The sequence below is a fragment of the Arachis duranensis genome, chromosome 2, assembly GCF_000817695.3.
Source record: "Arachis duranensis cultivar V14167 chromosome 2, aradu.V14167.gnm2.J7QH, whole genome shotgun sequence".
Classification (NCBI taxonomy): Eukaryota; Viridiplantae; Streptophyta; class Magnoliopsida; order Fabales; family Fabaceae; genus Arachis; species Arachis duranensis.
In genome coordinates this window covers 73103697-73108941 of record NC_029773.3, presented here as the reverse complement: position 1 = coordinate 73108941, position 5245 = coordinate 73103697, and positions in this window count along the sequence as shown.

Sequence of the window (5245 nt, the reverse complement as noted above, 5' to 3'; positions counted from 1 at the left end):
CTTTCTTAACAAGAAAGTAACAAACTTCAAATTTTTGAATCAATCACATTAATTGTTAGTAAAGTTTTCAAAAATTATGAATTAAAGATAAGAAAAAGATTTTAAAATTCAAATTAAACTTTTCAAAAAAATAGTAAAAAAAATGAAAAAGAGTTGATTTTTGAAAAGGTTTTGAAAAGATAAGATTTTTAAAATTGAAAATTTGACTTGACTTACAAGAAATAACTAATTTTTAAAAAAAAATTGACTAAGTCAACTCAAATTTTCGAAATTTTGAGAGAATTAAGGAAAAGATATTTTTTATTTTTTGAATTTTTTAATGATGAGAGAGAAAAACACAAATATGACCCAAAACATGAAAATTTTGGATCAAAAACCAATTATGCATGCAAGAACACTATGAATGTCAAGATGAACACCAAGAACACTTTGAAGATCATGATGAACATCAAGAACATATTTTTGAAAAATTTTTGATGCAAAGAAAACATGCAAGACACCAAACTTAGAAATCTTTCATGTTTAGACACTATGAATGTAAAAATGCACATGAAAAATATCATACAACACAAAACAAGAAAATTTAAAGATCAAACAAGAAGACTTACCAAGAACAACTTGAAGATCATGAAGAACACTATGAATGCATGAATTTTCGAAAAATACAAGAACAAGATGAATATGCAATTGACACCAAACTTAAAACATGACACTAGACTCAAACAAAAAAAACAAATTTTTTTTATTTTATTATTTTTTTGGATTTTTTTTTATATTTTTCGAAAAAATATAGGAAAAAGAAAATAAGAAATTCAAAGTTTTTAAGAAGAATTTCATGAATCTTTCAATGTTAGCCTAAAGCTCCAATCCAAGGGTTAGACATGGCTTAATAGCCAGCCAGCTTTAAGATGGCATTACATGCATTGAGGTGATTAGTTGAAGTCTCATTCCAAAAGGATTTGGATATGGCTTTACAGCCAGCTAGGATTCAACATGCTTCATGAAACTCTAGAATCCATTCTTAAAAATTCTGAAGCCATAGAATAATTTATTTTTAATTAAAATATTTTTTTCGAAAATAGGGATAAATTTTTTGAAATTTTTTTTTGAATATAAAACAAAAAGAAAATTACCTAATCTGAGCAACAAGATGAACCGTCAGTTGTCCAAACTCGAACAATCCCCAGCAACGGCGCCAAAAACTTGGTGCACGAAATTGTGATCTCTAATAATGGCATTCAACTTGGCATGCGCATCTACTAACTCAACACTTTCTTCACAACTTCGCACAACTAACCAGCAAGAGCACGGGGTCATCCAAGTAATAAACCTTACGTGAGTAAGGGTCGATCCCACGAAGATTGTTGGTATGAAGCAAGCTATGGTCATCTTGTAAATCTCAGTCAGGCGGATAATAAATGGTTATGGAGTTTTCAAATAATAATAATAATAATAATTAAATAGAAAATAAAGATAGAAATACTTATGTAGATCATTGGTGAGAATTTCAGACAAGTGTGTGTAGGTGCTTTGTCCCTGTTGGATCTTTGCTTTCCTACTGCTTTCATCCAATCCTTCTTACTCCTTTCCATGGCAAGCTGTATGTAGGGCATCATCGTTGTCAATGGTTACATCCCGTCCTCTCAGTAAAAATGGTCCAAATGCTCTGTCACAGCACGGCTAATCATCTGTCGATTCTCGATCATGTCGGAATAGAATCCCTTGATTCTTTTGCGTTTGTCATCACGCCCAATAATCGCGAGTTTGAAGCTCGTCATAGTCATTCAATCCCTGAATCCTACTCGGAATACCACAGACAAGGTTTAGAATTTCCGGATTCTCATGAATGCCGCCATCAATTCTAGCTTATACCACGAAGATTCTGATTAAGGAATCCAAGAGATATGCGCCCGGTCTAAGATAGAACGGAGGTGGTTGTCAGTCATGCGTTCATAGGTGAGAATGATAATGAGAGTCACGGATCATCACATTCATCATGTTGAAGTGCAAAGAATATCTTAGAATAAGAATAAGTCGAATTGAATAGAAAATAGTAGTAATTGCATTGAAACTCGAGGTACAACAGAGCTCCACACCCTTAGTCTATGGTGTGTAGAAACTCCACCGTTGAAAATACATAAGTGATGAAGGTCTAGGCATGGCCGAATGGCCAGCCCCCATAAACGGTAATTGATGCAGAAATCCACTTCCGTGGCCCATTTGGTGTGTGCTTGGACTGAGCTTGAGCTTTACACGTGCAGAGGCTTCTTTTGGAGTTGAACGCCAAGTTGTAACGTGTTTTTGGCGTTCAACTCTGGTTCGTGACGTGTTTCTGGCGTTTGACTCCAAAATGCAGCATGGAATTAGCATTGAGCGCCAGTTTACGTCATCTAGACACGAATAAAGTATGGACTATTATATATTTCTGGAAAGCTCTGGATGTCTACTTTCAAACGCCATTGAGAGTGCGCCATTTGGAGTTCTGTAGCTCCAGAAAATCCATTTTGAGTGCAGAGAGGTTAGAATCCAACAGCATCAGCAGTCCTTTGTCAACCTTCTATCAGAGTTTTGCTCAGGTCCCTCAATTTCAGCCAGAAATTACCTGAAATTACAGAAAAACACACAAACTCATAGTAAAGTCCAGAAATGTGAATTTAGCACAAAAACTAATGAAAACATCCCTAAAAGTAACTATATCCTATTAAAAACTACCTAAAAATAATGCCAAAAAGCGTATAAATTATCCGCTCATCAGGAAGTCAGTCAAGAACACTCAAAATAGATTACATCCTCGTCAACATAAGCTCAGCCTACAATGCCCTAATAGGTCGGGCAACATTAAATCAACTCGGCACAATAGTCTCAACTCTGCATCTATGCATGAAGTTCCCAACCGTATAAGGAATAGCCACAGTAAGGGCAGATCAGAAGATGGCGCGCCGCTGTTACAATGAAAGTCTAAACCTCAGAGGTAGAGAAGAAGAATTCCACACAATTGAGCTCGGTGGAGTTCGGAGGCGGGAGGAGCTCCGCCCACAAGCTGAAGGAGAAATAGAGAAAATCCAGATCGGGAACACCCCAGACCAAACAACCAACATCGGCACACTCCAAAAAGGGGACATAAAAGAATCACTCATACAGTTCCTACGCGACAACGCCGACCTCTTTGTGTGGAAGGCCGCAGACATGCCAGGCATTGATCCCAAACTAATGTGCCACAAGCTTACAGTCTACCCAGGATCTCGGCCGGTACAAAAAGGCACAGAAAGCTAGGACCAGAACACTCTCAAGCAGTGGAAGAATAGGTACAAGCTTCATAAGAGAAGTCAAATACCCGCTATGGCTTGATAATGTCGTTTTGGTAAGAAAGTCAAATGGGAAGTGGAGAATGTGCACCGACTATACCGATCTCAACAAAGCTTGCCCGAAAGATCCTTATCCGCTCCTAAACATCGACGCACTGGTAGATGCCTCCTCCGGATACAAATACCTCTCCTTTATGGATGCATACTCGAGATATAACCAAATCCCAATGTACCCACGCGACCAAGAAAAAACCTCTTTCTTAACCCCAAAGGCAAATTACTGCTACATTGTTATGCCCTTCGGTCTCAAAAATGCGGGAGCCACTTACCAAAGATTAATGAACAAAGTTTTTTCGGATCACATCGGAAAGATCATGGAGGTCTACGTAGACGACATGCTAGTGAAGACGCAAAACAAAGAGATGTTATTATCTGACCTGACACAAGTATTCAACACCATAAGACGACACGGCATGCGACTCAATCTCACGAAATGTACCTTCGCAGTAGAAGCTGGTAAATTCTTAGGTTTTATGATCACACAGAGAGGAATCGAGGCAAACCCGGACAAGTGCAGGGCGGTACTCGACATGAAAAGCCGGACTTGTATCAAAGAGGTACAACAACTCAACGGGCGGTTAGCAGCCTTGTCCAGATTCTTGGCAGGATCAGCAATAAGATCTCTCCCCTTCTACGCTACTCTAAGGAAGGGAAAGGAGTTTGAATGGACAGCTGAATGCAAGCAAGCCTTCCAAGACTTCAAAAATTTTTTGGGACGGCCACCTATATTAAGCCGGCCACGGGAAGGAGAACCACTCATCTTGTACCTCGCAGTGGGAAATCGGGCAATAGCCTCAGCACTGGTCCGAGAAGACAACAGTGGGCAACAGCCCATATACTTTATCAGCAAAGTGTTACAAGGGTTCGAGCAGAACTACCAGAAAATAGAAAAGTTCGCTTACGCGCTCATAATAACATCTCGACGACTTCTCTCATATTTCCAATCTCACACCATTAAAATTTGGACCAACCAGCCCATAAAAGAAATCTTCCAGAAAATAGACTTGGTAGGCAGAATCTTGCAATGGGTAGTCGAGTTGTCCGAATTCGACCTTCAATACGAAGCTCGGACGGCCATCAAATCTCAATATCTGGCCGACTTCATTGCGAAATTTACGGACACACCGAAAATCCACACAGAATAGAATCTATATGTGGACGGCTTCTCAAATAAAACGGGAAGTGGTGTAGGCGTAATAATTAAAAGCGACCAGGGGACCCAGATCGAACTCTCCCTCAAATTTGGGTTTCCTGCCTCAAACAATCAAGCGGAATATGAGGCACTACTAGCTGGTTTGAAGCTGGCTAGGGAGGTTGGAGCTCAAAAACTTATCATCTTCAGCGACTCACAGGTAGTCACTTCACAAATAACAGGCAGCTACCAAGCCAAAGATCCCACTATGAAAAAGTACTTGGACAAAACCAGGGAACAGCTCGGACAACTCGGAGAGTACGAGATTCGACACATACCCCGAGAATAGAATGCCCGGGCCGATGCACTCTCAAAACTAGCCAGCACCAAACCAGGAGGCAACAATAGAAGCCTTATCCAAGAAATTCTACAGAATCCATCAAATCTTAGAAAAAGAAAAGCTCCTAGCCATAACAGGTCGCGATCAGGGATGGATGACCCCCATAATTAATTACCTCACAATAGAAGCCCTCCCTACAGATGAGAAAGAGGCAAAGAGGTTAAAATAGGAAGTACAATACTATACCATCATAAATAATACTTTATACAAAAGAGAAATTTCAACACCATTGCTAAAATATGTGCCGACTTCCAACACTAAGGATATCCTAGAAGAAGTACACAGTGGCATTTGTGGCAGTCACCTCGGAGCGCAAGCACTCGCCAAAAAATACTTTGGGCAGGATTC